At 38.0% G+C, this 23,817-nt stretch overlaps 1 pseudogene across 1 annotated transcript; it reads left to right on the plus strand.

Annotated features, from left to right (window-relative positions):
* The first annotated feature begins 398 nt into the window (after positions 1 to 398).
* Positions 399 to 21,977, plus strand: LOC143688458 (NACHT, LRR and PYD domains-containing protein 9-like; annotated as a pseudogene). Its single transcript, XR_013178087.1, has 9 exons — positions 399 to 735; positions 5,850 to 7,404; positions 8,130 to 8,288; positions 9,892 to 10,059; positions 14,855 to 15,025; positions 17,452 to 17,622; positions 18,962 to 19,132; positions 19,586 to 19,756; positions 21,221 to 21,977. The product of XR_013178087.1 is annotated as an NACHT, LRR and PYD domains-containing protein 9-like (transcript).
* Positions 21,978 to 23,817: the final 1,840 nt, after the last annotated feature.

Below are 23,817 nucleotides of genomic sequence, written 5' to 3' on the forward strand. Positions count from 1 at the left end.
TTTGAACTTGGAAGCTTCCCAAATGATGCAAAGTCAATGTTCTACTCCCCCAGAAGTGGCCTCAAGATCTGCAGCGATATATAGTTGAGGGGACAAGGGTAGAAGTAACTTACCTGACCCCACTAATAAATACCAAAGCTTTATTAGAGTTTTAGGGAGTTACAATTCTCCTTGATGTCTTGATTAGCATTAACTATGTTTTAGTTGCTAACACCTAATTCATGTTTTCTCCTTTTCCAATGCATTATTATGGAAAATTGAAAAAAGATGGTACTTCGTACCCAGATGAAGATGGTTAGCACTATTTTTGGCATTAAATATATAATATTAATACTTTACTGAGATTTAACATTCTAATAACTTAATTTCCCCCCACCCCCACCCCAGATCCCACCTTTTTCTTGTTTCTGTAGATTTTCTTCTGGAGACAGGTGAGCTCAGGACCCTGGAGCACAATGGCTGAATCTTTTTTTTCTGATTTTGGCTTGTTGTGGTACCTGGAGGAGCTCAAAAGGGAAGAGTTCTGGAAATTTAAGGAGCTGCTCAAGCAACAACCTGTGGAGTCTGAATTCAAGCCAATTCCCTGGAGTGAGCTAAAGAAGGCCTCAGGAGAAGACCTAGCAAAGCTGTTAGACAAGCATTACCCAGGACAAAAGGCATGGGAGGTAACACTGAGCATATTTCTTCAGATGGATCGAAGAGACCTCTGGCTGAAGGCTCAGGAAGAGATTAGAAGTGAGTGTGGAATTTGGGGAAAGGGAATTATTGAGGGAGGTTCATTTGCCACGAACCCTAATAATGAAGATGATACAATTGTTGAATGTGTAAGTACACCCTCTATCAACGGAGTGTGTGCTGTGGCTGGAAAGCACTGGCTGATGGAGGATGAGGTTTTATTTCCTTTAGATTTCTAATCCAAAACCTCACAGAATGGAAACATTTTCCATTTACGCATTTACACAGAATTTACTGCAGAATTGGCTCTTGTTAGCTCTGCCCTTTGTGGCTGGATGCTGCTGGAGATCATGTGACGGGAACTGTTAGCTGAAGTCAGGTGACCACTCTGCTTACATGTGTGAAGAGTAAAATGTTGAAGGAAAGATTACCTGCTCAACCTCTGATTTCATACCCTTAGAACATAGGTTGACTTCAGTTCAGTATGCAGGATGGGAAAGGGAAAAACTAGAGTGAATGATATCAGGAAGAATAGTTAGGATGGGTTCCCATCAGATGGATCAAATCCTACAGAATGGCTGAGGCAGAAACGAAGCCCTGCATAGCTGACATGGATATTTTGTTAATGTTAAGTCATTAAGCAAAGGCAAAGGACAAAAGATACAGTTTTATTGCCCTGTGATCAGAGAGGGCTGTTTGTAATATTACTACTTTATGAAACTCTTGGGTGTTCCCTTTGAGTTATAATATAGGAAACACTTTTTGAACATTCCATGTGTACTTGAGAAGAATATACATTGTCAGGATGTTGTGATCCACATATAACCAAGAGATCTTTTTAAAGATTTTGTTGTTAAGATATGTTTTGTCTACTGAATATGTTGTTAGTCAATATAAGTATGTATAATATTTCTCAGTGTATCTTTTGTAGCTGCTGTGTTATTTGCTTCATAAATATTCATAATTGCTATATCTTCATCATGAAATGAGGTTTTAACATTTTAAGGTGTTCTTTTTGTCTCATCTAATGTTTTTTGTTAGGAGTCTACTTCGTTATTAAGATTACAGCGTTTGCTTTCCTATCATTGCCATTTTTCTGATAAATCTTTATCCATCCCCTTATTTTTAGCAGTTTTTGAATCCTATATTTTAAATGTGTTTCTAAAGAAGCATAGAGTTAGGTTTTGCTTTAAGCCAACTTGAAAGGATTTTTCACTCAATAGATCAATCCATTCACAATTTCTAGATGACATTTGGTTTCAATTCTGCCATCTTAAGATGAAATTACTGTGTGCCTTACTTACATTTACTGTTCCTTTCTCTATTTTTGATTTGTCCTCTTTGCTTTAAAATTGTTAAATGAGTTTAGGAAGGTTTATATTTTCAGTCTAGTTATCTAGCATAGTACTTTTGTATAGTGCCCTTAATCCTTTTTTAAATTAAAGAAGTTATGGGTTTACAGAACAATCATGCTTAAAATACAGGATTCCCATATATCACGCTATCACCAACATCTTGCACTGGTGTGGAACATTTGCTACAATTGATGATAGTACATTTTCATAATTGTATTATTAAATTGTATTATTAAAGTCATGCCTTTACTTAGGGTTCAGTATTTCTTATAGTGTAGTTCCATGGATTTTTAATCCCTTATTTCTTACTATTTTTGTCAGTATTTTTTGTTTTTTAATAGAAAAGTTGAGTTTACAGAAAAATCATGCATAATATACGGGATTCCCATATACACCCTATTACCATCATGCATTGTTTTGGTATTTTTGTTACAATTGATGGAAGCACCTTTTTGTAATTGTACTGTTAATTAAAGTCCATGATTTTACTTAGGGCTCACTGCTTGTGTAGTGAAGCTCCATGGACTTTTGAAATCCCTTTTTTTCTTACTTTTTAATTTTTTTTTATATTGGTTGTTTTTTTTATTAGAAAAGTTATGGGTTTGGCAGAAAAATCATACATAAAATACAGGATTCCCATTATTACTCCATCACCCACACTTTGCACGGGTAAGGAACTTTGTTATACTTGATGATAACACATTTTTATCACACTATTAATTTAAGTTCATAGTTTTACTTAAGGTCTGCTGTGTTGTGTAGTTTCACGGATTTTTAATCCCATTTTTCTGTTTTGTTTGTCGTTTTTTTGTTTTGGTTTTTTAATCAGAAAAGTCATGCATAAAACACTGGATTCCCATATGCCACCCCACTATTAACATCTTGCATTGTTCTGGTGCATTTGTTACAATTAATGAAAGCACATTTTTACAATTGTACTATAAACTATACTCTGTGATTTAACTTGGGGTTCATTGTTTGTGTTGTGAGTTCCATGGATTTTTCAAAATTAATATTCTCATAACACGTATCAACCTAAAATGTCCCCTTTTAACCACATTCAAATGTATAACTTAGTGTTGTTAAGTACACTCACAATGTGCTACCATCACCATGATTCATTACCTAAACATTTCTTTCATCCCAAATAGAAATGCTGTGCATTTTGAGCCTTAATTCCTATTTCCCACTCCATCCCCTGGTAGCCTATATTCTAGATTATAACTGTATGAGTTTGCTTGTTCTAATTATCTCATATCAGTGAGATTATGAAATATTTGTCTTTTGTGTCTGGCTTATTTCACTCAGCATGTCTTCAAGATTCATCCATGGTGTCACATATATCAGGACTTCATGCCTTTTAATGGCTGAATAATATTCGATTGCATGAATATACTACATTTATCCATTCATCTGGTGATGGACACTTGGGTGGCTTCCATCCTTTGACAGTTGTGAATGATACCACTATTAACATTGGTGCGCAAATATCTGTTCAAGTCCCTGCTTTCAGTTCCTTTGGGTATATACCTAATAGTGGGATTTCCAGGTCACATGATAGTTCCATACTTAGCTTTCTGATTAACTGACAAACTGTCTTCCACAGTGACTGCACCATTTTACATTGCCACCAGCAATGAATGAGTGTTCCTATTTCTCCACATCTTCTCCAACATTTGTTATTTTCCTTTTATTTGGGTGTGTGTGTGTGTGTGTTTTGCATGGTCCTGAAATTGAATCTGTTCCCCCATATGGAAGGTGAGCATTCTGCCACCTGAACCAACTGGGCCCCCAGATTTTCCTTTTTTTTTAAATAGGAGCCATTCTAATGGGTGTGAAATGGTAGCTCATTGTGGTTTTGATTTGCATGTCCCTGTTGGCTAATGAGCTTGATCATTTTTTCATGTTTTCATGGCTTTGTGGCCATTTGTATATCATCTCTGGAGAAATATTTGTCAAGTACTTTGCTCATTTTTAAATTGGGCTGTTTTCTCTTGTTAAGGTGAAGGATTTCTTGAATATTCTGGATATTAATCCTGTATCAGATGTCTGGTTTCCAAATATATTCTTGCATTGTGTAGGTTGTCATTTTACTTTTATAGTAAAGTTCCTAGAAGAGCAAATTTTTAAAAAAATTTTCATTAGGGCCCATTTATTATGTTTTCCTGTGTGTTGGGTGTAAAGTCTAAGAAATCACTGCCTAACACAAGGTCCTGAAGATGCTTCCCTACATTTTCTTTTAGGAGATGGATTGTTCTAGATCTTAAGGTCTTTGGCCCTTTCTGAGTTGATTTTTGTATATGGTGTGAGGTAGGGTTTTCCTTTTCTTTCTTCTTCTTCTTTTTTTGCAATAAAGACCCAGTTTCTCTAGCACCATCTTGTTAAAAAAGACTATTCTTTCCCAATTGAGTGGACTTTGCCACCGTGCCAAGTATCAGTTGCCCATAAGTGCAGAGATTGATTTCTGAGCTATCAATTCAATTTCTTTGGTCTATATGTCTGTCCTTGTGCCAGTACCATGCTGTTTTTTTACTGTTGCTAGTGTCCATGTGTGCAATTACAGGGTCCCTTGGGAGTTTCTTTCTCTTTCTTCTCTTAACAATCACTATCCTGAGAGAGACAACAATGTTGTTTTTACCTAAGCAGCATGCATGACCAACCATGGAAGAATAAAGGAGAGGCATAAGACCTTCATTTCCCTCTTATAAGGAAGGCGTAAGTAGCTGTGAATAGAGGGTAGAGTAGAATTTTGTCAGCTCAAACAGTCTTTGATAGTTGGGCTAAGCCCCAATGTTTTGCCAGAAACACTCAGTTACTGTTAAATTGGCCATAATCAAGTGAACAAGATAGATGTATAGTTTAGAGCACATGAATTTTTACAACAGTTATCCTCAGTGGGCAATTTATCTCCAAAAGCATGAAATCTGGCCCCTTTATCTGTTTTTTATGTCCCATTTTTTAGCATGTGACTGTTCTGGTTGCTGAGCTCATCTGCATCAAGCTGGTGTCAGGGAAAGCAATATGGGGGTCATGCTCAGGAGAATTTTAGCAGTCAGGCCTGAAAGTGATACATTTCTCATTTGCTCACAATCCATTGGCTGAAACTCAGTCAAATGGTTACTCCTAGCTGCAAGGAAAGTTAGAAATGTATTTAAAAATATAACTTTGACATCAGGACAAACTGTGCCCTGGCAGAGGTGGGAAGGCATAAGAATATCAAGGAATATATATATATATGTATATATTTTTAACCACCCCTAATTTTGTTGCCCTGAGGGCATTTCTGAAATTCAACTCTGGTCAACATGGTATAATAAAAATAACCTAGACCCTATGCTTTCAAATCAATCAAAAGAGATGGACCCCTGGCCCTAATCCTTATTTGTTAATTTAAATCAAGTAACTCAGGCTCTCCCAACACTCTTTGTAGAGTGGAAGTAGAATGAATCTTAATTCTCACTGAGCCAATGAAAGTTGTAGTATCATTAGAACCATTTTCAGCTCTGACTCCTGGCAGACACTCATTAAAGGGCAGTCCTGATGGATTCTCTACTCAGGAGATACCACTGCCTCATTCCAGTGTGGAATATGATTCTCAAGTAGGTACACTTTGTGTTGCCTGTAACTCTGTGGTGGTAGGCTTCCACTTTTGATCATGTGTTTCCAAGGCTGTAATTTTCGACAGATTATGATTCTAATAAAACTAGTCAGCCTAATTCCCCATGCACACATTCAAGTAAATTTGGAGGAGTCATTCTGAGACATATAAAAAGATGCATGCATTTTTAACTGTCTTATGTTCTGTCCTCATTGACTCAGAGATAAACCCATACAGAAAACACATGAAGGAAAAGTTCCATCTTGTCTGGACAAAGGAAACTTGTCTTCAGGTCCCTGAGAGGCTCTACAAAGAGGTCACAAATAACGACTATGAAGGAGTGAATAACGCATATACTGCTGAGGAGTTTAGAGAGTGTTCACGTACTGTGGTCTTGCATGGTCCTCAAGGAATTGGAAAAACGACCCTTTTGAGAAGAATAATGTTGGAATGGGCAGAGGGAAACTTCTGTAACGACAGATTCACATTTGTTTTCTTCCTCACTGCCCATGAAATGAACAATATTAAAGAAGCAAGCTTGGTGGAGCTCATCTCCGGGGACTGGCCTGAGTCTGCAGAGTCATTTGAAGACATTTTTTCCCAACCACAGAAAATTCTGTTCATCATTGATGGCCTTGAGGAATTGAAATTTGATTTGGAACTTAAGACTAACTTGTGCTATGAGTGGACACAGAAGCAGCCAATCCCCATTATCCTGAGCAGTTTGTTGCAGAAAAAACTCCTTCCGGAGTCCTCTCTGCTTATCACATTAGGAGCTGTGGGTATGAAAAAAAATCATTTCTTGCTAGAGCATCCCAAATACATCTATCTGCTAGGACTTTCTGAGCATGAAATGGAGCTGTATTTCACCCACTTCTTCTGTGAGAAGAATGTTTTGAAAGTCCTTAGTTTTGTGAGACACCACAGACCCCTAGTCTCCATGTGCCAAAATCCCTTTCTATGTTGGTTGGTCTGTACTTGTCTGAAATTTCAGCTAGAGAGGGGAGAAGACTTAAATATTGCCTGGCGTAACATCACCTGTTTGTATGCATCCTTTTTTATAGACATATTCAAACCAAGAAGTGAAACGTGTTCACCTAAGCAAAACAGAACCCGGCTAAAAGGCCTGTGTTCTTTGGCTGCCGAAGGAATTTGGACTCGGACATTTGTGTTTTGCCATGGGGATCTCAGGAGAAATGGGGTATCTGAATCTGATGTTTTGATGTGGGTGGGCATGAGCCTCCTTCTAAGAAGTGGTGATTGTTTCACTTTCATCCATGTCCGTATCCAAGAGTTTTGTGCTGCCATGTTCTATTTGCTGCAGCAACCCAAAGACAACCCTAACCCAGCCATTGGGAGTGTGACCCAGCTTGTAGCAGCAGGAGTGTGTCAAGCACAAGATCACTTGTCTCAAATGGGGCTATTCGTGTTCGGGTTTTCAACAGAAAAAGTAACCAAAATTCTGGAGACAAGCCTTGGTTTTCGACTGTTACGAGATATAAGGCAGGAAATAACCCAATTCTTAAAAACTTTAAGTCAATGTGGACCCCATAAGAGAGAGGTAGATTTCCAGGAATTGTTTATTGATATATTTGAAACTCAGGATAAAGAATTTATAGCACAAGTAATGGATTTCTTTGAAGAAGTTAACATTCATATAACTAATAAGGAGGAATTGATGATATATTCATTTTGCCTGGAACAGTGCCATAATTTGCAAAAGTTTAGGCTGTGTGTAGAAAACGTCTTTTCAGATGACTTTGAATTCACCTCAAGGTGAGTCCATCTAACAATCATCTGCTCCCCAACCATACTTGTAGTTTGCTCCTGTCCCATGAGTATTTCATGGATCCTTATGCTTTTGTGATTAAGAGTATGGCTTTTGTAGCAAGAGAGACTTTGTTTTGAGTTCTGGAGCTGGAATTTGTTACTAACTGTGTGACCATGAGCATTGACTTAATTTCTCAGAGGTTTTCCACTGCATTCAGAGGGGTAGAAGTTCTAATTACTTCATAGGGACAACATGAGGTTGAAAAGCAAGTACTTTTATTGTTTTTATGGTTGTGCTTTTTATTCCATAGCCATCAGATTCAGATTATCAGCTCATGCTTTAGCTCTCAAATGCATACCACCTTTCAGGATAATACCTTTTGGATTCAGATTCACATTCACTGATGGATGACCAAATAACACTTAAGCACAGAACAGTCAAATAACCTCCCCTAAAAAAGGGGGAAATGGAGGTATAATAAAGTCGAATAGCTTGCCCAAAGTCATAACTAATAAGTGGTTCAACCATGATTTCATTCCAGCTACTCTGGCCCCACTGTCTGCTTTCTTAACTTGATGCCATGTTGAGTCCGTTTACCTGGATGAATTTCTCCCTGCTTAGGCCTGAGTGTTCAGCAGCTTTGAGAGATTTTGGGATGTTATTCTGTTTTTTGTGAGCATGTCTTAAATGGAATCTGTCCACTTAAGAATCATTCTTCATTCTCTTGTAGTCAAGAGAGTCTCCTCTCATGGCAGAAACTTTGTTCAGTGTTCAGCACCAACAAGAACCTGCAAGATTTGGAATTGGACAACTGTAGCCTAGATGATGCCTCCCTGACGATTTTTTGTAAAGCACTGGCACAGCCCATGAGTAAACTCCAAAGGCTCGAGTAAGTTTGATATTAACCTGTTTTCTAATCCCTTGGAAATAGCAGTTTTTTCCCCTCTACATTGGCTTTTTTTTTTTTTTGGAGAAAGCCAGTACATGAGCATAAAACAGAAATCCAATGTGTTAAGTAGTGATATAAAATAAATTTTGTTTGGAGAACCAAAGAGGGAGCAGTCCTGGTAATAAGAGACATTTTCTTGGATGTTAATGTCCCAAGAATATATTCCCAGGTAAAGAAGAATGAAGAGTACTAAGGGCAGATGGGAAAATAGCCTTGAAATCATAGGAGAAAATAATAAGAATAAGTATAGAGAATGGCAGCATTTATAAAACACTTCTTTAGCACTAAGTTGTTTGCTTAGTGCATTATTTTCTTCATTTTCATTCATCCTCATAAAAATATTATCATTTTTTATAAATGAGGCCTCGGAAGTATAGAGTAGCATATGGTTATCAACTGATATTTTGATCATTTTGCTTTTCCTTGGCTGTGCTATTCTTTTCAACCTCCACCAGCTTATAGCCTTCAGGTTAAATTGAACTCTATTAGCTTGAAATGTCATGGGAGAGGTTTTTTTAACGTGTGATGGGAAATCATGGAAAGGCTTTTAAGACATATAGTTTATTTTAAATTTTTATTTTACTTTTTTCAAGGCATAATTAATTTTTTAAAATAGCTCAGGCTTCCATATGGGAAAAATGTATTGAAAGAAGGCAAAAAAGAAGCCAATGAGCCAACGGAGGCTGTAGAAGTAATCATTCCAGATGAGTGATGATGGGGTCTGGGACAAGAATAGAAGTAGATATTCAGAGCAGTGGATGTATCTATTGGGTTATTTTAGAGTTGTAACCCAAGGAAATCACGAATAGATTGGTATATATCCTAATATTCTCACCATCAAATTAAACTCCAAGCTTAAAAGGCATTAGAATTGAAAGTGAGGAGATGAACCCAGGCTTCTAGGTCTTTCCCCTTGTATGGAAGAGGAAAAATAAGGATAAACATTCCTCAGGTATAAGGTATATTGCTAGACATTTGGGGGGGATAAATGGCAAAACATACCACCGCCATATTGTCTCTGTCACTTAAAGTGAACCTAATGTTACTTACTGGGCCCTGAGCTAAGAACTTTAGGTGTTAAAGCTATTATTTATTGTCCTATTGGATCTGGTCCCTTCCTACTCTCTGGCTTCCCCTGTTGTACACTGTGACCCAAGGTTTGTAATCTTCTTTCAATCCCTTGACCAGGCATCTTTGTTGTAGCTGTTCTCATTTCTGGGTGGTCTTCACCTAGTCTTTCACTTGGCAAGCTCTTTCAAATGTCTTCTTTACCCCTCTCAAGGTAAGCAGCCCCCACACTCACACATATACTCTTTAGCCTCAATCTGTATTTTTTTTAGGTAATAGATCCCCGCAGCTTCAGTGACAGTCTTTGGTGTCTGAGGAACACAGAGAGAAATCATTTATGGGTGGGGGCAACCAGATACCTAAAAAGAGTGTTGTGAGGTTAAATATGGCAGGCAGGAAGAAGTGTCTAAGATCTGCTCTTGCTTTGTGCTTAGGCTTTATTACATGACTCTCCAAATTTCCTTATTTTCTACAGGATTCATTTTGTTTCTAACCTTGGAAATGGTCCACACTTCTTTAAGGCCATTCTTCACAATGCTCACCTGAAACACCTGATCCTGCAGGGCACAAACCTCTCCTATGTTGCAGTCAGGCAGCTGTGTGAGACACTGAAAAACCCCATGTGCAACATAGAACAGTTGATGTAAGTCTTGGGTTATCCTGGATGAAGGTTTTTTTTTTTCCAATGTGGACTTTTCCATTTGAATATTCCTGTTTACTTCCTCAGAGGTGAGGGAAACAGCCTTTGCAGCTTATGTTTTTCAACATTTCAATCTGTTTCTCCAGACCTCCCAGTAAGGTGAAGATGAATCCTAAAGAGCAAGTGTTCACTTTACTTAGTGTTGACAGCTTAACCTGATGCTTCTCAGTTCTTTCTTCTACAAACATGCTACATCTAGAACTCCATTTTTTTCCTGGCACAAAAACATAAAACTAGAAAGTATACTAATCATCTGTGGTCTTTAATCTTGTAGATTACAGCACTGAAGCCAGTGTAAGAGTGAAAGTGACTTACTGAGTCATTTCTTCCTCTTAAATTGTCTGGGTGGTGTGATGAGATCATTTCTCTGCCAGCTCCATGCATTTTTCCATAGAAAGGACAAAGAGAAGTAATTGAGGACAAAAGAGAAGTAGCAATAAACAAAACCAACTCATTAACCCCATCAAGAAAATCTGCTCTTCTGTCTCCTAGATGAGTGTCTCCTTTTGATATGCGATTGCAAGTAAGACTAGAAGATTCACATAAACTTAGTTAATTTCACTTAACAAGATGAAGCTTCAGGAGAAAGCAGATTCCATGCCTAAGAATTATTTGAACATACAGACTTGCTATAGATCTTTATCATTCAAGCCATGTTATGACAATTATTTTCTTCTGCTTCAGTTCTCTCTAAGTGGTGGGAACTTACAAAAGTACTAAGTATTTTGTTCCATTTCATTGTTCTATTATTTTACAGAATTTTATGCATTATGTGTTAACTTAAGAGTTGGGTAACAGGTGTGGGCAACCAGAAGTCAATTGTAAAATCTATTCATAGCTGGAAAAATTTTCCCTCTCACTGACTACGGTTTGATGTTAGGGGTGGGAAGTCATGAAAACCAGTTCCTCTAGTCCAGTAGTTCTTAATGGGGGACAATTTACCCATCTAGGGGAAGTCAATGTTTGGAGACTTTATTTTTATTGCTATGACTGAAATCTGGTAGGTGAAGGGCAGGGATGCTGCTAAACATCCCACAATGTACTCAACAATCCCACGACAAAGAGTTATCTGATCTAGAATGTCGATTGTGCTGATACATGGGGTGCTGTAAGGCAAATCCAAATGATTCTCATCCTCGGGTAGGTGGGGGGAATCATCTTGGCTGACAGAGTGGACTAGATATCTGCCTATATCGGCCCTGGGCTGGGGACCCTTGTATCAGGCACAAACTATGTAGTAATGTACAGTGGCCCTGCACAGTCGTCTAAGTGCATACCATTGCCTTATTTCACAAATGTCCTCATATCTTTCTGACCAACATCTGTTTTGTAAAGTCAACTTTTCTACTCTGTTTCTAAACTTTTATTTGTAAATAAATATAGGCTCAGTAGGAATTACAGAAACAATACAGAGAGGTCGTTGTACAAATCACTCGGCTTCCACCAATGGTAACATCTTACAGGTCTATCATATGTTATCAAAACTAAGAAATTTATTCTGTTTAATTAATGCAATGCTGAAAACTCTTTAAGATAATTTCATGAGACTGCTTGTGAGCTTTTACTTCTCTCTGTTACTTGCTATTTCTCAAACTTAATTCTAAATCTGTGTATTTCAGTTGAAGGAGAGAAGTGAAAAAAGCTATGAAACAATGATTATACTGGCATCTTAAGAACGTCAGTAGATAAGAAGTAGGTAGGAGATTACATGAGAGAGGCAGGCATAGGCTGGGTTATACAGCACATCATAGATTTCTGTAAAGAATTCGAATAACATTCAAAGAGAAACAGGAAGCCATTGACAGGTTTAAGTTAGGTAGCAGCATAAACAAACATTTATTTGGGGCATATAGCAGAAGTGGAATTTCTGGGTTATAGGGAATGTAGCTTTAGCAGATACTACAAAACAGTTTCACAGTAGGCTGTGCCAATTTCTACTCCTATGAAATGCACAAGCATTGTATTTGCTCCACATCCTTGTCAACACTTTTTATTGTTGGCTTACTTTTAAATGATAGCTACTCTGTCTGAGGCACAATATCTAACAGTGGATTCAATTTGCAGTTCTCCAATGACCAATAATTTAAGCACCTTTTCAGATGTTTCTTACGCATCCTGTTGTAATGTAACTGCTTAAGTATTTTGTCCATTATTTTGTTGGGTTATGTGTATTTTTAATTGACTTTGTGTTCTTTCTATATTATGGAATAAATAACTTGTCAAATATATGGATTGAAAATATCTTCTCCCTATAAATGAAGAGCTTTTTCACACTCTTACAGCTGCCTTTGGATGAAGAATATCTCTTCATCTAAATCAAATTTATCCATCTTTTGGTCCATTGAAGAAATTGTTTCCCACACAGAGTAAAAAAGATAATGGACATGGTTTTCTAAAACCATTATCTTTTCATGCAAAATTGGTGCTATGATAAATTCTGAATGAATTTTTTTGTAGTTGTTAAGTAGGGGTCTTTTTCACTGATGGATTTCCAGTTGACATAAAACCCTTTGTTGAAAAGACCACTTTTTCTTCATCCAAATGATAATAGTTAGTTAACCACTGTGTATGTGTGGGTTTTTGTTTTTTATTATATATAGGTTTTGTGCTTCTTTGTAATTATCCTACTTAAAATTCACTGAACTTCCTAAATTTGTGGAGTAATGCCTTGCTTAGGTTCCTGTGATGTCCCTTAAGATATCACTTCTGCCGTATTTTCTCTCTAATTTCCTCCTGGAATTCCAATTATTTATTTATTAGATATCTTGATTGTGTCCAGTATGTCTCTTATGTACCTATTTATTCAATCTTCTCGTGTTTCAACCTTGCAAGTTGCTATTGCTCTATCTTTATATTTACTAATCTTGTCTTTTGTGTCCACTCTGCTACTGAACAATCCAATAAGCTCTTAATTTCAGAAATTGCATTTTTCAATTATAGAATGTCCATTTATTTCTTCTTTTAAATTCAAATTTCCTGATTCTCCATCTTTATTTTATTCTATTTTGATGAGCAGAGAGAGTAAAGCTCAAATCTAAGAAAGAATACTTGTTTAGAACACTTATCAGTTTAATATTTCTGTTAACCTGAGTATATGAACCATCCTTCTGTCTACAAATATTTGTATTTTCTCTTCATTATTGGAATATCTTTTGTCTACATCTTTTGACTGTATTGAGAACACTTTTATATAAAAATCATTGAGATTCTAAATGATATCTTCCACCAAAAAGTTTCCTACTTCCACCTTTCAGGCAAAAAAAAAGGTAGGATGTTTATCCCTCAGTTGAATCAATGATTGCAGATGGTTGGGACCGAGTTGCAGTTTAATGAGAATCAGTTCACCTCCTGTTCCTTAATGTAGTCCAACTGCACTTTCAACTGAGCGTATGGTGGGGATGTGTCTCCTTAGACCAGTGAGACTAGAGATTATTTTGGTTTCAGAGGTTTATATCTTTTTTCTTAAGCCTCTTCTCCCATGCAACTTCAATGTTTGGAAATGTCTTGAGAAAGAGACAAGCCAGGTGTTTGAGGAGCCGTCTCCATCCTCAGCAAGACTCCTGAGCACTATGTGATTCTGAGATTTACTCCATTATTTAAAATCTGTTGGCCTAGCTGCAGTCACCTGCATAGTCCTAGATCTCAAAACATCCCTGTGAAAAATAAGCCATGTGTTTGTGGCCCCTCAAATTTCTAGTTTGTCATGCCAGTCTGTGGGATTGTCAAATGCTTTGCTGGTTTCTCTTTCATTCTTGGCCTCACTTCTGCCCTCATTGGCTCCTGGGGCGCCCAAGTTGGAAGCACTCCCAGTGGATGCATCTATAGGACAAGGCTCCCATCTCTGCTGGGAATTAGATATAGGTGGTTCCAAAGATCCAGTGTGGAAGAGGGGGTCTGGGACCTGTTTATTCATTGTATAGACTTTCTACAAAACCTCGTTCACACAACTTGATTTGTTTCTGAGATGTGGGGGGAAAATAACCCATTTGCATTTAACAAGTGTTCTTTCTTAGATTTGAACTTTACTCTCTCTACTCATCAAATAATCAAATACCATGCTTTCATTCCTTTCTATTTCATGTTCTGAAAATGTTTTTCCTCATATCTGCTTTAAGAGGATTACATATGTCAACAGTTTCATGTGCACTGACCTTTGAATAGATTGAAGAAGAGGAATTAGAAGGCTGCTCTGTAACTAGGGTAAATGGAAGGGAGTGGTGAGAATGATTGGAAGAAAGAAGCAGGGGCATGACCAACTGTTATTTTTAAGCCACATTAAAAAGTCACATTAAAGACCTGGTTTTCTCACAGATGGCACTGTTGAGAAATTGGGGCCAGGTAGTCGTTTGCTGTGAGGATCTGTCCTGTGCATTCTAGGGTGATGAGCCGCTTCCCTCGCGTCTGCCCAGTAGATGCTGATTTCACACCTCATTGAGCTCTAACAACCAAAACAGTTCTCCACACATTGTAGAAGTCACCCTAAGGAAGGGGAGAGGAGGTAGATTCTCCCCCAGTCGAGAACCTCCCGCTTAGACTTTTCCTAACTGCAGTGGAAAGGAATAAGTGAGTAATGAGGAGAGTCACGCAATTACATGTGTGTTTTAGAGAAGACTGGTATGAAGAGAATGGATGGGAGGGTGCACGTCGGGGCAGCAGTATCCGTTTGGTTCTGGGATGCTCTTGCAAAAAGCTATGTAAATCCTCCAGTCACACCCCATGGCATGTATCTCACATGTAGATTGAAAAAATGTGACATCACGAGTGACGCTTGTGAAGAAATCGCCTCTGCTCTCCTCTGCAACAACAAGCTGAAGCATCTCTCCCTGTTAGAAAATCCCCTGATGAACGAAGGAGTGATGTTACTGTGCGATGCATTGAAGCAGCCAAACTGTGTGCTGGATTCACTTGTGTAAGTTGGTGCAGGGAATAAGCCCCATGCGGGAGAATGCAGAATTGTGCCCACTAACCCATCCTTTACCGAAGCAGTCAAATGCTCACTGTGGCTGGCAGCAGAAATGGGGTTTGAAAGCTCAGAATCTGAGTCATGCTCAGTTGCCTTCTCAGTAAAATGGAGCTAATATAAACATTTGTTCCAGAGAGGTACCATGAAGTTGAGTTCAGAAGATGTAAGACTGGCCCTTAGATATTTCATACCTAATTGGAACTCAATAAATCTTCGTTGTCAGAAAGAAAGGTGAAACCCTTAGAGGTATACTGGGTGCTAAGAGTGGCAGAAATGGAGCAGAACATAAGTAATAAAAAAAAAGGAATTTCTTTGATTCCTTCCAGGTAGGAGACTTTATATTTTCTAGGCTATTCTGGGCAGTGTTTCTGCTTCTTACTTGTTGCTAATATGTGAAGCAACCGTCTTCCTTTGCTGGGGGCGTTGGCTGGTGCAGTAGCATAGTGGATTCTCTGTGTACCCAGCAAAACCACACCAGAAACGTAGTGTTAATGCAAGCAGAGTGCTGCAGTGCTTTTAAAGTTGGGGACAGTAAAAGCACACCCAAGTCTGGAAGAGAATGTGCAGGTCAGAAACACAGTTTGTGTTTGTGTATGCACATAAATGCATGTATATGTGCATATTTGTGTATATAAGTACATGTATCTAGGCATGTATACACATACACAAGTGAAAGTTGTTATATATGTAATATATATTGTGTTTATATATAAACATACATATATAAATATGGCACACAAAGTGGCATAAAATGGAGGAGGACTAAAACATTATCACTGAGATGATTAGACAGTAGAAGAATGTCAATAGTAAAATGAAGTCCAGGAACATTAATGAAGCATTCTATTAAATAAAAAAAGGAAAAGGCTTAACTATTAAAAATTAGAATGAAATATCTTTAGAGGTAAAAAAAGAAATGGCATATGGAAAGCTGAAGAGATTTGACTTGTAAGTAACTGCCAGATATTATGATAAATAGAATTAAAGTGTAAAGCTAATGTAAAATGTGTTATATATATGAAGAGCTCTTTCAAAAATGTCATTTAGTATGTTTTTTATATCTGAATATTCCATAAAAATAAAAGGCTACTGAACATGAAAGATGGTTGCTAATAACTAAAAATGCAAAACACATTCTACAAAGTGATAACCAATTCAAAATATATGCAATAATTTTAAATATACTCTGCCAGCCCAGGATTCTGTAAAATAAGCACATTTTATACTCGGATCAGTGTGCTGATGTATTGTCTTTTACAAAATAAGCTGGCTGGTATACCGAGAAACTTAAATGGGAAAATCTATATTCATAGATTTCACCAGAAAGTAATCCTTTGTACTTCAAAGAATTGATGCAAAGTAGAAACTCTACTATAATTTAAAATGGCAGGAAATACAAATAGGTGGAGATACTCAGGGAGTATATAATTATGGAGTGACATAACTACAGAAGAACATTATGCAACCTATAAAGTATTAACAAATTTTCAAAAGATTGGAAAATGCTTATTTCATTGAAAAAATGCAAATTAGGTGCCTATTGTCTGATCTCAAAAATTAATAAAGTTGGAAGGGAATCCACCCAAACCTAATAGTATTTGGCTTATCGAGAACTTGTGCTTTCTTCCCAAGGTTCACCTGTTCAGATGCCCCAAAGGGGCCAGGCAGGTGAAGGAAATGAGTGAGTGAGCTGGGTGGGGCAGTATCTGCCTGCCCAAGGGGAAGGCTACTATTCATTTGACCATATGGCAATGTGTGGCAAGGTTCCAGGTGTGGCTTCTTGCCAGTAGCTGGATTGTGGGTTATATGCAAAATATCTTCGTTGGGTTAAATACTGACTGATAATAGGTTAAATTCAATGTCAGCTAAACCATGTTCATTCAAGGGACACACTCAGTCATTAGCCATCAGTTTGTGACTCATATCTTAGACTTCTTGTTATTTTCCAAATTTTTAAGTATGCAAGCATTCATTTTATAGTTATTTTATACTCATAAAATTAGTGTCAAGTAATATTTTTAAAAACAAAAAATAGGATGTTGTTCAATATGTCCCATTAACAGTAAGTATATTAAAAAGAATGGGTGGATTTGTCCATGTACATCCAGCAGTTGTGATCTGAGGTAGAGCTAGAATCTGGGATTCTGTTTCTCTGTCTAGAACAAGGTATTCCATAATACATCTTCTGGATTTCTGCAGCCACAAGTTATCATGTTCTTATTTCATCAAGTGAAAAAAATGGTGGGAGAAAGAATCTGGGATAGGAGGGTACAAGGAACGACTTGACATTGTTTCATAGGGCGTCATGAGAATATTGCTATATAGAGGTTAAACAGGCTGACAACTGTGTGTCTGTATGTGTGTCTTTGCAGGTTAATGCACTGTTGTATTACTTCCGACTCCTGTAACTACATCTCCCAACTCCTTTTGTGCAACACATCACTGACCTTTTTGGATCTGGGGTCCAATTTCCTGGAAGATAATGGAATCAAGACTCTATGTGAAAGCTTGAAACACCCAAACTGTAACATACAGAATTTGTGGTATGTCTGCCTTGGTTTGTTTTATTATCAGGGTTTCCTTTTTAGATTTGGCATCCTGAGAATAAAGCAAGAAGGAGAAAGACTACTGTGGCTGCTAAAGAAAACGAGGTCAAATGTTTGCCCTACATGATTCTTCTAGGCATGTTCAGTAGGTTCATTGACTTGCATCCTGATTAAGAGTGTGCTAGGACAGAGATATTACAGAAGGCCACTATGGAGTTGAATCTCTGACCCTGAAAGACATGAACTAGAGTCCTGAGTTATATTGACTGACTCTGGGCAACCTGCACAAGTGTGAGAATAATTATAGTACAGTAAAGAATTGAAGCAGCCAGGATAGAATGATGCATATAAAGAGCTATGATCAATGAATGGCTCATAACCACCACCCAATCAATGATAGTAGGAGATGTATCATGATGATTCATTCCTTCTACTGGGTATAAGAAACTCCAAGTGGGTAAGATAAATTATCAAATTTAACACTCCAGTACCCATGTCCCATGGACTTCCATTCCATGGAGCATCATATGCGTGTATATGCATACACATATGCATGCATACATGTGTGTAGGATGCTGCCTGTGTGTACATGTGCATATATCAAGTTTCCTAAATTTGGCCCTATTGACATTTGGAGCCAGATTATTCTTTGTTGTTTGGGGAGCTGTTGTGTGTATTACAGGACATTTAGCAACATCCCTGGTCTCTACGAACTACATACCAGTAGTAACCCCCCACCCCAGACTGACAACCAAAAGTGTCCCCTGTGGGGGAAAATCATCTCTGCTTGAGAATCACTGATAAATACAAATAGACACACATCCTTACACACATATACATATACCTAAATACTTCTTAAGGTGACAGGTGCTATGGTGAAGGAGAAGGATGGAGGACACAATATCATATGAAATAACCAGAGTAGACCTCACTGAAAAGGTGGCATTTGTGCAGGTGTTTGAAGGGGTAAGGGAATAGTCCTGCTGATACCTGGGAGGAAGCATCCCAAGCCAAAAGTCCTGGGGCAGAGGCCATCTGATGAGGGCACGCCAGGCAAGGCAGAATGGCAGGGAGACCAAAATCTGGAGCAGGGTGAGGAGGTGAAGAATACTAGGTAATGGGGGAGGAAGGGCAGTGATTTTAGAGTCTTGTGAGACTTTCACTTCCATTCTGAGTGAACTGAGAAATAATTGAATCTTTACTGTCATCACAGAAGTATTTGGATGCTTCTTGTTTTGTATGAATAAATAGAAATAAGGTAAGCCATTAAGATTGGATCTCATGAGTGTGTGTGTGTGTGTGTGTGTGTGTGTGTGTGTGTGTGTTTCCCTCCTAGGTTGGTGGGTTGTTACCTCACTTCAGATTGCTGTAGGGACATTTCTTCTGTTCTTATTAGTAATGAAAAACTAAAAACCCTGAAACTTGGGCATAATGAAATACGAGATGATGGTGTCAAACAGTTGTGCGAAGCTTTGAAGCATCCTAACTGTAAATTAGAGGATCTTGGGTGAGTACCCACTGGATTTCTTTCTGGGGAGGGTTCCCTAGGTTACCAGTAGACAGTGGTGGAAGATTAATAGGGCTGAAGGGAAGCTGGTTCATAAGCAAGGTCTGTCAGGGACAACTGATATTTAAAGTGCTGTCTCAGTAGTTCCTCAGCCTCAGCACTGTTGACATTTGGGTTTGGACAGTTGTTAGTGTGGAGGGCTGTTCTATGCATCCTAGGAAGTTTAGCAGCATCCCTGGCCTCAACCCAGGAGATGCCACTAGCACCCCACACACACAAACAGGTGCCTTCAGACATTGCCACGTATCCCCCAGAGCAACAGTCACCAGGGTTGAGAACAATTGGCCTAAATAATAAAATCTCCTGCCCAGGGTCTTGGATATGACACAAACCATAGTCTTTCCAGCCTGCCCAAAGCCAAGGTCATTTCTCTGGTGTGCTTCCCTGTTGCAGGCTGGACAGGTGTAGGCTCACCAGTGCCTGTTGTGAGGACTTTGCCTCTGCTCTCACCATCTGCAAAACACTGAGGCATCTGAGTCTACACTCCATCCCCTTGGACCACGATGGGGCTCTGGTGCTATGTGAGGCCTTGAACCACCCAGACTGTTCCCTGCAGGTGCTCGGGTGAGTGGATGCTGTTTGCCCTGGGGATGAATCATCTGTGACCATTCTGCACAGCTTCAGCGTGACTGACATGTAGCTGCAGAGCTCCTTGGAGTGGGACCATGCTGGGCATTGTAGGATGTTGAACTGCATCCCTGGCCACTACCCAGTAGAAGCCAGTAGAGCCTCCAGACATTGTCAAATGTCCCCTGATGGGCAAAATCATCCCCAGGTGGGAAACACTGCTTTCTTATAAACACCATCTCCTACTTTTACCAACCATAAAACACAGCCCCAGCTCCAAGTTGGGGAGAGTTCATGAAGGCCTGAAGCAGAGTCTCAACCCAGAAATGGAGCCACTGAAGAGTAGCAGTTGATTTTTTTCTGAACATCATATTTGCTTTTGGAGTATAAATATTTAATATCTGTAGAATGAATATTTGAACACATGCTGTATGCCAAGTCCTGAGTGACGTGCTGAGGATGTGGCTATGAACAAAACGTTTCACATCCCTGCCCTCATGCATCTTCTTGTATACCAAGAATACATATACCAATCTCACAATGATGTGTGAGATGCTGAGAAGTACTTGGGTTAGGTGAACAGAATGGGGCAAGGCAGGTGGAAGCTTTTGGGGTGGGGGAAGGTTTGACTGATGAGATAGTAGAAGAGCCACAGACCTGAAATTTAGAGGTCATAAAGAGTTAAGAGAGAGACACAACATGTAAGACAAGAAGCATCAACCAGAGAGGGAGCAGTAAAACCAGGAAGGAACTGTGTTCCAAAAGCTAAGGGAAGGAAATATTTCCAAGAATAAGGTATAATTAATGATATCCCATGCTGACTGGGTAAGACAGCATTTACAAAAGGATTTGATAAATTATTGGTGACCATGGAAACCATCTTTGATGAAGCTGGTTTAGAGACAGTTACATGGAAGGAACTGGAAACAGCAAGAATAGACAAGAATGTCTCTTGTCTTAAGTATTGGTGAAATTATGCCTAGCATTTAAATTGTCTCACAAAAAGTGGGTGAGAGTGTAAATGGAACAGGCTGACTATGAATTAATTGTTGAAGCTGTGATGGGTATATGGGATTCATCATACTAACCTCTCTACTCTTTATGTTTTAGAATAGAACACAATTCAGTACCTAAGTTTTTCAAAAGCAAAGATATGTATAGGTAGCAGTGGATAGTGAACCTTGGCTTATAAACATCCAATTAATGGAAGTTGTCATTTTTACCTAACTTTTTTTTTTTTACTAAAACCCTGACTCCTTGACAAATGCATTATATAGATCTGTCATCACACCGTATAAATCAGAGTAGTCCTATTCTATTGGAAAGAATTGTGCTTTCTCTTCAAATTTAGTATACTTCTCCTAGTCCCTACTCAATTAGAATGAAACAGAAGTAGGCACTGGGATGTAAAGAGGCACATATTCATGTGTGAGGTAAAGGAAATTGTATCTGTTTTCCCAGGCTGGACATGTCTTCCTTTGATGAGGAAACTTAGATGCTGCTGGCATCTTCTGAAGAGAAAAATCCCCAACTGATCATTTTACATGATCCTTGGATTGATAATGAGTGCAAGATGAAGGATGTGCCCTTCCGATGGGGAATGCACTGGAGTAATCCTCTCACAAGGGCTTCTTATAGGTCACAGTGGGTGTTTCTCCTTCCAGCACATCCTGTCCTACAGTCACGCAGCATGGCCTTGGGATGGTGATTTCAGGACTACCCCATACAGTGTCCTTGTAATATGATTGGGGAATGTGATTCAGTGTTCATCTGAGATTTTCTTTTTGCCTAAGTCTTCTGTGCTCTTATCTTTAGAATTCCCATCCTACTTCACAAAGACATTTAGAAGGACAAAGAAATGAATATTAAACACTTTGGAAATCCTACATTTTATTAATGAATGTATTGGAGGATAGGTTCTTGGATTGAAGAAACTACAGTCCTCCAACACTTCCAATTTGGAAGTGATGCTAGAATGCCTTTAGATTGTATTGAAATCTACTAGATCTAACATTCACCTGAATTTCCTATTTCTAATTTGACTGTCAAAGTTTACGTTTATCAGTTTTCTGGTCTAAAAATATGTCTTCCCAAAACTTGATTTGTCTTTAGTAAATGCTACTCCAATAGCCTTTAAGTTGAATATCATATTTTTCAAATGTATCTAAGCTACCTAATTCAATATCACTTTCAAATGTACATAAACAGTTCATTACCATAATTTTCATTCTCTTGTTCCCCATATCCTTTAGAATAAAGTATGCATGGATTTTTGGCATCATATAGAATTTTTATTTTAATATAATTGATATAAACATAAAAGCAACTTACAGCAGCTAAGTTATACTGTAAACTCAATTCTAATTACATGGGTCTATAACTTCAAAGTCCTGTAAAAATGAAGAACTGCAATATTTGGATTCTTAAATACCTAGGATGTCTTGATCACTGTGACCTAGATTTTAAGAAGCAAAGAACAGACTCCATGTCTCAGAAAGGGACATTTTAGTATGTAAAGATATGGCTGCCATCACTTAGGTTGAAAACTGAAACATTTCCAATGTCTGCATTTGAGAAAATCCTCAAGAAGCATAATTCTAGGTCCTAGTAGAAGGCAGTTCTGGGCATAGTTCTGACAAGGAAATCCTTCCTATTTCTCAAACTTGGTGTCTAGAATCCAGTATCTGAATTGAGTGTATCATTCCCTATTGGTTAATACATTGTTTGCAAACACCAAGATAAACACAAAGCAAAAAGATTTGCTTTGTCCATGTTCACCTCCCAATAATGACAGCCCATTCAGGGCTAAAGTAAGATGAGCTTAGGACACATGATGTATAGTTGAATTTCTCATCACACTGCTGTCAATGTTGTTTGAAATACCAATTTGGACATTCTTTAGGCCATCATTTCTGATGAGAAATTGATGGGCTGTGTCGATGTCTAACGGTCATACCCAGTAAAGAGAAGCGGATGGAGCTTTATCAATGAACAGACCATCTGACCCAGTCTGTACATTTCATCTTTTTTCATAATTGACATAGTAGATTGAGTTGCACATGCAAAAAGTTATCTGTACTTGCACTCAAAGCAGACATAGTTGATCACATGAATTCCTTCCAAAGAGAACAGTACGTCAAGTAGAAAAAAGAACTTAACAGTGGGGAAATCTAGTGGAATGGCTTACAGTGTTAAAAGAAAAAAAATACAAGCTGTTGACCAAGAATTCTGTATCTGTAAAAACTGTCCTTCAAAAGTGAAGGAGAAATTGAAACATTCCCAGATAAGTGAAAGCTGAGGGAATTTATCACTTGCAGACCTGACCTATAAGAAATTCTAAAGGGATTTCTTCAGGCTGAAATAGAAGGACATAGCAGTAACTCAAAGCCATACAGAGAAATTAAGAACACTGATAATTACATAGGTAAATATAAAAATCAGTATTTGTCTATTTTTATTGTAACTTGTTTTGTTCCTATATGATTTAAAAGGCTAGTAGATAAAACAATAATAATTAATCCATGTAAATGTGCATGAAAAGAACAAAGATGTAATTTGTGACTATAACAACATAAAGGGGGAGATATGGAACCATATAGGAGCAGGGATTTTGTATTCTCTGAGATTTTATATTTGAGGCTAAGTTTGTAATTCAAGCTAGGTTTTTGAATTTAATATGTTAATTGTGACCCCAAGATAATAACAAAGAATATATATTTAAAAACATGCAGGAAAGGGTGGGAGAAAAGAATGAAAACAGTATACTAACCAAAAATTAAACATAAGAGAAAGCAGTAATGGAGGAATTGATGAACAAAAGATAGCAACCAGTAGAGATTAGGAGGCTATACTAATATTAGACAAACTATGTATTTACAAAAAAAATTGTTACGAGACAAAAAGGATAATATATGTATTGATAAAATGGTCTATCAAGAAGATATAACAATTATAAACATGTATGTACCTAGCAGAAGAGCATCAAAATATATGAAGTAAAAACTGACAGAACAGAAAGAATTAGAAAGTTCTACAAGAATAGTTGGAGATTTCAATCC

Source organism: Tamandua tetradactyla, chromosome 6, assembly GCF_023851605.1.
Source record: "Tamandua tetradactyla isolate mTamTet1 chromosome 6, mTamTet1.pri, whole genome shotgun sequence".
NCBI classification, from domain to species: domain Eukaryota; kingdom Metazoa; phylum Chordata; class Mammalia; order Pilosa; family Myrmecophagidae; genus Tamandua; species Tamandua tetradactyla.